General features: G+C 44.4%; 1 pseudogene; it reads right to left on the bottom strand.

Annotated features, from left to right (window-relative positions):
- Window positions 1-6,698: 6,698 nt before the first annotated feature.
- Window positions 6,699-7,550, bottom strand: LOC101565558 (annotated as a pseudogene).
- Between the last annotated feature and the right edge of the window lie 3,009 nt (window positions 7,551-10,559).

Genomic DNA, 10,559 nt, shown 5'->3' with positions numbered 1-10,559 from the left:
AAAAAAAAACAAAAACAAGAACTATGCGAAGGCTCCTGGTGGTCCTCTACTCTCTGCTGACTGAAGAGGGAATTCCAGTTTACCAACCCCTCTGGAAGTCTTCACGGCCTTTATTCTGTTTCCCTTTGTGGGACCTTAGGAAATAGAGATGTTAGAATAATTATATTTTAAATTCTATAGAATGGAAATGATAGACAAAAAAGAGAAAGAAAAAAGGCCTGCAGAAAAAAATACAAGGTACAATCAACTTAGTGACAAGAAAATTATATGCAACAGTCTCCCCAACTGCACAGATTTCATTTTTGATCATGCAGCCAGGGAAGACACCTTCCTTCCCGAAGGCATTTTCCGTAGTTGCCTACCTTCCATTTTCCCTAAAATGAGACCTTGTCTTTTCATTAGGCTCTTCCAGACTGGAGGCTTAAGGAGGCTCTGTCTTCACTGTGCCCCACAAGCTCCAACCATGGAAGAAGAGAACAGAAGAATACAGATACAGAGCCATTGCGTTCTCTTTTTTGGTTAGTATTCGCAGAAAAGTTTGAAGTCATCTTGAGGAATGGGTGCTTGTACATAGCACTGTTTGATTCTTTTTTTTTTTAAATCTCCTTCCTCTTCTCTCTCAGCTCTCCTCCTCCTCTAAATCCTCTTTACTTGTTTTCATTTTTGCTGATATTAACCTTATCTCATGTTTATGTCATATAAAATTTATATTCATTGAGGTCATTAGGTTCCTATACACGGGGTACCTTTAGTCTACTTGTTTCTCCTGCCCTACTTCCTCTCTTCTCACTCTTCATCTCTGGGACCTGTTCTGTCTGTGAGAGACCTGTCCTCTTGTCACACCCTTCTACCATCCTTTTATTGTGCTTTGCCTTACTCAAATGAGAGATACCATATGGTATTTAAGCTTATGTGTCTGATTTATTCACCCATCATTCAATTTCCTAGGTGCAACTTTCCTACACATGTCTTCAATTTGCCCTTCTTCTTTATAGCCAAGTAGTATTCCATTATGTAGAGATACCACATTTTCCTTATCTAATCATCTGTTGATGGGTATACAGCCTGCCTCTAGAATTTAGCTATTATGAATTGTGCTGCTATAAACATTGGTATACACATATTCTGGTAGTATGAGGTCTTTAGCTCTTTGGGGAGGATAACTAGCAAGAGGATAGTTGGGGCATATAGAATTTCTAATTTTAGTTCTTTGATGAATCTCCATACTGATTTCCACCATGACTGTAATAGTTTACATTCCCACCAGGATTTTAGGAGGATTCCTTTTTCACTGCAAACGCACCAGCATTTGCTGTATTTTTTTACTTCTTGGTAACTGCCATGTCTTTTGGTGTAAGATGGAGTCTTACTATTGTTTTAATTCTCATTTCTCTAATGGCTAGAGATGTTGAACATTTTTCATGTATTCGTTGGTCATTTGGACTACTTCTTCCTTTGTGAAGTGTCTGTTCATTTCACTCACCCATTTCTGCTTTTAAAATGAGGAAAAAAAGAGGTCAAGAACCTGTTCTAGTTTGAAAGAAAAGGAGTGACCGTGGAGGAAGGAGGGGAGTACACTGCTGTGACATGGTCTACATACAGGAGGCTGTTTACAAGAGCATTCTCTCCCCCACCTCCCCATGTCTTCTTTGTTTTTTTTGATACAAGGCCTCACTGTTTAGTTTGGCCTAGACTCAAGCACACTCTGCAGCACAAGCATGTACCACCTTGCCTGGCTTACAAGGTATTTCTTAAAACAGTCTTTTAATAAGCTGCTGTCTTATCTACTGCTGCCTAACAAAGTGTTCCAGAACTTGTGGCTTAAGGCACAAGTACCATTTGTCAGTGTTCACGGCAGGACCCATTGCGCTGCTCTTCTGTGGTTCTCCCCGGGTTTTCCCACAGAGCAGCATGCGACAGGCAGGTCAGTGCAGCTCTGGCCTTGGCTGCCTCAGTGGAGCGGGCGGGGCCCCTCTTGCCTGTGAAGTCGTTTATCCTCCAGGAATCCACATCACACCTCTTCACAGAGCAAGAGGGCGAAAGCCAAACATGCAAAGCCTGCGAAGGATTAGTCCAGAGGAGCAGAGGGTGGCCATGCTCTATTGGCCAAACACATCACAGAGCCCAGCCCAGATTCAAGGGATAGGAGAGAAAACTGCGCCTCCTGAGGGAAGGACCTGAGAGGGGCACCACCGAGAGAGATGGGCACACGGGAGGAGGCGTGGCTCATCATGGTCTGTTGTCCTGGCAACCGACCACCTCAGGCAGTTGTCAATATTAGGATAGTGAAGCCACAAGGGTCCAGGACAGGAAGTCAGGACTCTTCTCATTCCAGCCAGCTACTCCTAGCAATTATCAGCTCTTCCTCTCTGCTGCCCAAGTGGAGAAGCAGTTTCTGCTTAGCGGTAGCCCCGCTTCTTCTCATCTCCCCCAAGCTTTCCACACCATTTTTATTCACAATATAGACTCTTTTTTTTTTTTTCATAAGTTTTAACAAGTTGGGGAGGAATTTCTACAGTGGAAACTTTTTTTTTCTCTGAAGAAAAATTGAATAGCAGCAACACCTCATGAGAGGGAGAATAGCCATTTGTAAAGAGTACATGAAGTTTTTTTTTTTTTTTTTTTTGTAGAGCCAGAAATTGAACCCAGGCTCCTGCGCTTACCAGGCAAGAGCTTATTCTGCTGAGCCATCTCCCCAGCCCTCTTGAGCTCACTTTGTAGCCCAGGCCGGTCTTAAACTCACAGCAACCCTCCTGCCTCATCCTCTTTAGTGCTGGGGTTACAGATATGCACCACCATGTCCAGCTCATATATGGTCTCTTAAGATGTATATATGTTTTGTATTTGAGGTACATAATATATTTTTTCCTTTAGGCTCAACTATTTTTTTTTAAGCTCACCTATTCTTTTTTTTTTTTTTTTTTTTTGTGGAACAAGGGATTGAATTAAGGCCCTTGTGCTTGCCAGGGAAGCGCTTATTCCACTGAGCCATCTCCCTGGCCCCATCACCTATTCTTTATCTCTGTGTTTAATGCATCAGTCATAAGTACTGTTCAGTATCAGGATTTTTTTGGTGGAACCGGGGATTGAACTCAGGCCCTTGCACTTGCCAGGGAAGCGCTTAGTCCACTGAGCCATCTCCCCGGCCCCCATAAGTACTGTTAAAGGGAATTCTTATAAAGACTTTGATTTCAGGTGGCAGAAGGGTAAAGAGAATCTACAATGTCCTACCCTCCTTTCTAGGACAGTGGTTATCAACTGACAGTGATTTTTGTTCCCCAGGGGACCTTTATTAATGCTGCAGCATCTGGTATCGTCATGTTGTCACAATTTGGAGTAAAGGTGCTATCGACAGCTACTGGACAGAAGCCAGGGATGGTATCAAACACCCAATACACGGGACAACCCCCAAAACAAAATGTCACCTGGCTGAAAATGTCAGTGGTGCTACAGTTGGAAGCCCTGCTGTCTGTGAGCTTGGGATGGTGATGATGCAGGGTGGGCCTGTGACAGGTTTCATGAAAGGTGACTGCAGGTCTCTCTTTCAGGTGCCGTCTCTTTCCATTTAAATGTGTTTTAGGGGCTGGGGAGACGGCTCAGTGGAATAAGCGCTTCCCTGGCAAGCGTAAGGGCCTGTGTTCAATCCCCGGTTCCACAAAAATAAATAAATAAATAAATAAATAAATAAATAAATAAAAATAAAAAATAAAATGTGTTTTAAAATATTTAAAAGAAAAGACACCTGGGAGCACATTTCTGGTAGGGGTGAAGTTATGAAATGTGTAGTTTAGAGAGGAGATTATTTCCCATGGTGATTAAGCATCCATCTCAAGGGAGGGACAAGGCAGCACTTTCGAGCATAATTACCAGGTAAATATTTTTCTGACTCCAAAGAGATGTCATGGATTTTTAGTCAGGGGTGAGGGCAGGAGGCTCATGTCAGCTGCTCTTCATTTTTCTGACACTAATCTGTGGGCAGATCAGCCATCCCTGATGCAGAACAAACATTTTGAGACCTCATTCCTAATAGGGAACCAGCCTCTTCCCACAAAGCGCTGTAGTTGACAAGTGTAACAAGACAAGGCAATGTCTTGCCAGTTGCTAAAATATAGAGCACTGGATCAGATGTCTTTCCCAGGTGGTCAAGGTCTGGAAAGCCTGAGCAATTGGTCTGGAGATGTCCTGACTCATGTATGGGCCCAGGGATTTATTTAATCTGACTGACCACACACTCCTGGTAAAGGCCGAAACAGCTCCTGAAGCCCCATCTTCTCTCTTCTGGGTTGGGTAGTTTTCTTACTGCCTTGTTGTGCAGAAAGAACACTGGATTGAGAGTCCAAAGTTATGCCCTGGGACCTTTCTGGGACTTGGAGCAGGGATTCTATCATTTCTAGGCCGTTTCCTCTTCCATAAGTCAGGGTAGCTGTAAAGCCTGATGTGGGCTTGGTTCCTCATGATTTCCACCACCTTGCTGGATCTGCCCCTTGGCCTGGCTGGAGGAAGCAGGAGTTGAAGGAAAGGCCAAGAAGGGACAGCAAGAAGCTCTGCTGGGATGTTGGACGAGGCATAGGGAGCTGCCGAGTCAGAAAGAGAGGACAGGAGACTCCCAGGTGTGGAAGTAGAGGCAGAGCCAGGGCATTGCTTGGCCCCTGAATGGGCTGAATGATGCCCCCACACCCCCACCAAATGTCTATGCAGAAGTTCTACCCTCTAGTATGCAGCCCGGGACTTTACTGGAGACAGGTAATTAAAGTGAGCCCTAACCCACTATGACTGGGGTTCTTATAAGAAGAAGAACACGGGACACAGACATGTACAAATATGAACAAAAATACGGTAAATGTTTACATTTTTAAAATTATTACAGTAAAAGACACTGTCATGGTTGGTACATTGTATTAACTTGAGAAGTTTAGAAGCTGGACTAAGGGACTCACAGGGGGCCAGGATCCTTGCTTTGTAAACATCCTCCTCCTGCCCAAGAGCGGGGTGTGGAGATGGGGTGAGCCCTCCCTGGCCCCAGAGAGTGGGGAGCCAGCGTACAGGACAAGGGAGGACAAAGACTTGCTTGCTCCCTCCTGCTCTTGCTGCTACTGCTGTTCTGCACCTTGAACTGTTGCCCCTGTGTGGCGCCTCCCTGTCTTGGAGCCCACAGATGGTGGGCTGAAACCTCCACAAGCAGTGAGCTGAACAAACATTTCCTCCTTTAACGTTGGGCGCGGGGTATTTTGTCTCAGCAAAGAAAGAACCAAGGTGGACGCAGTGGCATAAATTCCCTCAGAACACCTCCTCTTTTTTTTTTTTTTTTTAATTTTTTTTATTTGTGTGTGTGTGTGTGTGTGTGACCAGCTCAGCCCACCAGGGGGCGGGGCTGGCTGGCATGTGGTGCTGGGGGATTGAACCGTGGTCTCTGTGCTTTGCTAAGCTTGTTCTAAGTAGGTGTTTTAGACCACTGAGCCATCTCCCCAGCCCAAACATTCTTTGCCTTTTTATTTTTTTTTAATTTTTTTTGCAGAACTGGGGATCGAACTCAGGCCCTAGCGCTTGCCAGGGAAGCGCTTATTCCACTGAGCCATCTCCCCGGCCTCTGAACACCTCCTCTTAACATCGCACACACGTATCCTGCTTTTCTTGTCACTTCCTGAGCAGTTCCAGAAGTCCCCTTTTGTGAGTGTCCTTAGCTGTGCTGTCATGGGTGCCTTGATACTCTCAACTGTTTCAAAACATTCTTTATTATTATTATTCTTTGGTACAGGATCTCACTATGCAGCTCAGACTTGTAATGATCTTCCCGTGTAAACCTGCCCAGTGCTGGGATTACAGGTGTGCACCACCACGCCTGGTCCTATTTTGTATTCTTTAAATTTTTTTTTTTTTTTTTTTTTTTTAGCAATTTCTGTCCAACAAAAACATGATGGTGCGGCCTCATCCACCTTCTTCACTGAATCTGGCACCAGGCATCTTTTGGTTCTGCTCCAAAGTCCAAATGATGGGCTTGTGAGATGGCTCAGGGGTCTAAAGCACTTACTTAGAACAAGCTTAGCAAAGCACAGGGACCGCAGTTCAATCCCCCAGCACCACATGCCAGCCAGCCCGCCCCCTGGTGGGCTGAGCTGGCCACACACACACACACACACACACACACATAAATAAATAAAATAAAAAAAAAAAAGTCCAAATGACTATGACAGGCAAACATTTTACAACAATACAAGAGCTCAAGGCAGCCATAACAACGCACCTGAAGACCCACAGAAGAGGACTTCCAGAACTGCTTCAGAAGGTGGCAAGAACAATGGCGTTAAGTGTGACCAGCCTGAAGGGAAATGTTCTGAGGAGATTAATGGCGATGTGTCTCTTACTGTAATAATTTTAAAAATTTAAACATTTACTATAGTTTTGAGCATATCTCATATAAAGGAGAAGAAGATACAAAGATGCATGGAGAAGACAGCCATCTGCAAGCACAGAGAGAAGCCTCCCGAAGCACCCCTGCCAATGCACTGGTCTTGGACTTGTGACCTCTGTAACTGTGAAAAATTTAATTATTTATATCTCCTAGTCTGTGCTATTTGTTATAGCAGTCAGAGCAGACTAATATGGCCTTTTTTTTTTTTTTAATTTGAAGAGATCATAAACATTTATTACCTTGGTATATCACACTGGTCTTGTCCCTCTTTCTTCACACTTAGGTGGCTTTCTGTCGGACCCCCTCTTCCCATAGTCTGGCTGCACAGTGCATCCTTGGGCTGTCAGCCCACAGCAGCAACATGCTTAGTACACATCCTGCCTAACACAGTATCCACAGGGTCACGGTTCTGGCCCACAAAGCCCCTCTTCCTACAGGAAGTTCAGTGCCTGCGAAAGAATTTGTAATACACCAGGCCGCCCAGGATGACAAGCTCCAGTAAGATGATGATGGAAAGCAGCAACTTGTTGGTTGTCACTTTTCTAGACATTGAACGGAGAATCTTTCGACTTTTGCTCAAGTTTTCACTTGTGTTTACCAGCCTGCTCTTGGTGCGCTCCAGCTGGTCACGCTGCTCCCCCAGCTCTTCTATGATTTCCGAGCCAATCTGGTCAGTCTCTGTGGCAATCCGATGTGACCGTTCAATGCTCTGGGTGGCGCGGTGGAGGCTTTCAGTGCCTTGTAGAAGCAGTGCCCTCTGAGACTGTAGTCGATTCATCTGTTCGTTCTCCACAGTGTAGGTGTCATACTTCATTTCTCCTCGGCTCCCAGGTGCAGCTGTCAAAGGCAAGCTTCTCACTTCCCGGTGTAGTTTGGCAAGGTCTTTCCGGTAGTTTCGCAGCTTAGACATCATGGGGTTACGAAAAGACAGGGGTGCATACCGTAGCTCCTCTTCCATCTCCACCAGCGTTTCATTTGCTTCCTGTTGCTTTTCATCAAAATCTCGGACCAACTTCTTCTTCTCCTCAGCCCCGGGGGTGCCCAGCAGCCTTTCGGGCACTCCTCGTAAGTCCTCATGCAGGCCGCGGAAGATCTCGTGCAGCTTCTCGAAATGTTCGGAGGAGGCAGAGGAGGTGGCCATGGCGCAGCCGCCAGACCCTGGACGCTGGGCCCCTTCCTCGCCCAGCGGTCAGCTGCCCAACCCCGAAGCCATCACCGACACCTCCGCGACCTAATATGGCCTTTTGTTTTTCAGCGTATGTGAATATTTTCCGATGACTGTCTTTGGGAATGTTTTGCCTAATTAAACTTCTCTTTGTCCCTTTCTTCCACTTTTTTAAGTTTTTTTTTTTTTTTTTTCAGAACCGGGGATTGAACTCAGGCCTTTGCATTTGCCAGGCTTATTCCACTGAGCCATCTCCCCAGCCCCTTTTCTTTTAAATTTTAAGAAAAATTTAACATGCATAAAAACGTAAAGGATATTAAATATCACTATCCTTGTTATGCAGAATTAACAGCTGTAAAATGTTTTTCCATTTGACTTAAGCACTTTGAATAAAATAATGCAGGTGTTATGAATATGGTAAGGTGTCTTTGACCATGGCCTTGAACTTTTCCCTCTCTCCCTCTGTAGTGGATTTCTAACTGGTGGCCCACGCTTTATACACAGCTGAATTAAACTAGTGCAGACCTGAGTCCAGGAGGCCCACCTGAGGGTTGTTGCCAGCAGTAGCACAGGAGAAGGTGCTGAAATGCTGTTAGGGATGCTGTTTGGGGGAGCTGCTGGAGCTGTTGGAGGCTGCTAGTTCTCTTGGGCTGTTCTGCTGGAGGACCTTGTCACACTGGCTTTCCTGATGACCTCTGGAGAAGCTTGGGTCCTCATCTTGAGCATCAGTTCCTGGCTCTGGAGGGGAAGGTGGTGCACTTCTCAGTCTCATGGAGAAGCTTGTTGCACTAACTTTCCTGATGGGAACACGGCTTTCCTCATTGCTGGAGGGGCTCGGGACCTCACTGTCACTGAGGATGGCTATGGTACCTTTGGGGGACCTCTGGTGCTTACCTTGAGCATCGCTTCCTTCCTGGCTCCAGTTCAGATCCCTCAGCCTGCTGGCACAGATCCTTCATCCCACTGGCACAGACTTCCTAGCTTCCACCACTGACCTTTGGGTCTTTCCAGCACAGATCCATGAAACAGGCCTGTGTGAGACTTTGTCATGGGCTCTAGGCCTCCAGTTGGACTTGTGGGAGGCGTTGTTATCGGCTCTAGGTTTCCAGCTGGACTCATGCAGGCTATTAGGATCCAGGCCCCAGCTGGATTCTTTTTTTTTTTTTTTCTGGGGATTGAACTCAGGCCCTTGCGCTTGCCAGGGAAGCGCTTATTCTGCTGAGCCATCTCCCCGGCCCCCACCAGCTGGATTCTTTAGTGTTTGGTGTATGGATAGTTTTCCTGCACTTGTTGTATATAATTCTTTGGGTGATTCATTGTAAAATAATATCATAAAATGTGTCCTGTACTATATTGTTCACCTTACAAAAATCCCAAATCAAAAAAACCCAAAAAACAAACAAACAAAAAAGCCCCAAAGTATGACATCCTTTAAAGTGTCAAGGGCAATTGCTATTAATGAACTAAGGTGAATTCTTTCAATCCAAGAGTCTAAGGAAAACCCTTTAACTAGTTTGCATGGCTTTTAATTGCAGTCTTGCTACATGTATCATGAACCTGAGCTCTACCATTTTTTAATCCCATGTTTTGCATATTCCAAAGTACAACAAGCAAACCAAGGTGAAAAATGATGCTCTTAAGTGATTCACAGGGCTGGGGAGATAGTTCAGTGGAATAAGTGCTTCCTTGGCAAGTGCAAGGGCCTGAGTTCAATCCCCGGTTCTGCAAAAAAATAAATAAATTAATTAATTAAGTGATTCACAGACTAGGAGGGTCTTTTTTTTTTTTTTTTTTTTTTTTTTTTTTGGTTTTTTTTTTTTTTTTTTTGTGGAACCGGGGATTGAACTCAGGCCCTTGCACTTGCCAGGCAAGCACTTATTCTACTGAGCCATCTCCCCGGCCCCTTAGGAGGGTCTTAAATAGCAAAAAGTTTTCCCACTGTGGGTTGTCTCTTTTCAGTAAGATGAGATTCCAGTTGTTGATTCTTTGTGATAGTTCTGTGCAACTGGGATTTTGTTTGGTCTCTGCCTGCCTCAGTGTTTTCAAGAATTCTACCTGTTTTATCTCCCAGCAGGTTTAGTGTTGCTGTTTTGATATTTAGGTCTTTGATCCACTTTTTTGGGTTTTTTTTTGCAGAACCAGGGATTGAACTCAGGCCCTGGCGCTTGACAGGCAAGCGCTTATTCTACTGAGCCATCTCCCCGGCTCCTTTGATCCACTTTGATTGTAGTTTAGTGCATGGTGAGACATATGGGTCTAGCTTCAATCTTTGGCACATAGAAAGCCAGTTTTTCCAGCACCATTTGTTAAAGAAGCTATTTTTCTTCCAGTGAATGCATTTGGCTGCTTTGTCAGAGATAAGTTGGCTGAGTGTGTCTGGCACTGTTTCTGCATCTTATAATCTGTTCCATTGATCCTCAGGTCTGTTTTATTGCCAGTACCATGGTGTTTTTATCACAGTAGCTTTGTAGTATAATTTCAAGTAAGAGTTTTTTCTTTTTTTTCCTTTTTTTTGTGGAACCAGGGATTGAACTCAGGTCCTTGTGCTTGCCAGGCAAATGCTTATTCTACTGAGCTATCTCCCTGACCCAGAATACTATAATTTTCAAAGTAGAGGTTTTTATTTTCTTTGTTAGATTGATTCCTAGGTATTTCATTGTTCTTCGATGCTAGTGTGAAATGTATTTTCTCTCTCAGTGAGTTTGTTATTTGTGTATAGGAAGGCTACTGATTTTGGAGTGTTGACTTTATATCCAGCTATGTTACCAAAGTGGTTATTAAATCTAGAAGTCTTTTGATGCAATTTTTGGTATCTTCTATGTAAAGTACAAAGTCATCTACAAATAATAATTTAACTTCTTCCTTCTCTATCCTTATTCCTTTTGTTTGTTTGTTTTTTGCAGTACTTATTCTAGTGAGCTCTCTCCCTGGCCCTCTATCCTTATTCCTTTTATTTCTTTCTCTTCTCTAATTGCTCTGGCTAAT

This window comes from Octodon degus, unplaced genomic scaffold, assembly GCF_000260255.1.
Source record: "Octodon degus isolate 3935 unplaced genomic scaffold, OctDeg1.0 scaffold00135, whole genome shotgun sequence".
NCBI lineage: Eukaryota > Metazoa > Chordata > Mammalia > Rodentia > Octodontidae > Octodon > Octodon degus.
Note: the sequence above shows the minus strand (reverse complement) of the source record. Positions and strands in the feature narration are given on the sequence as shown.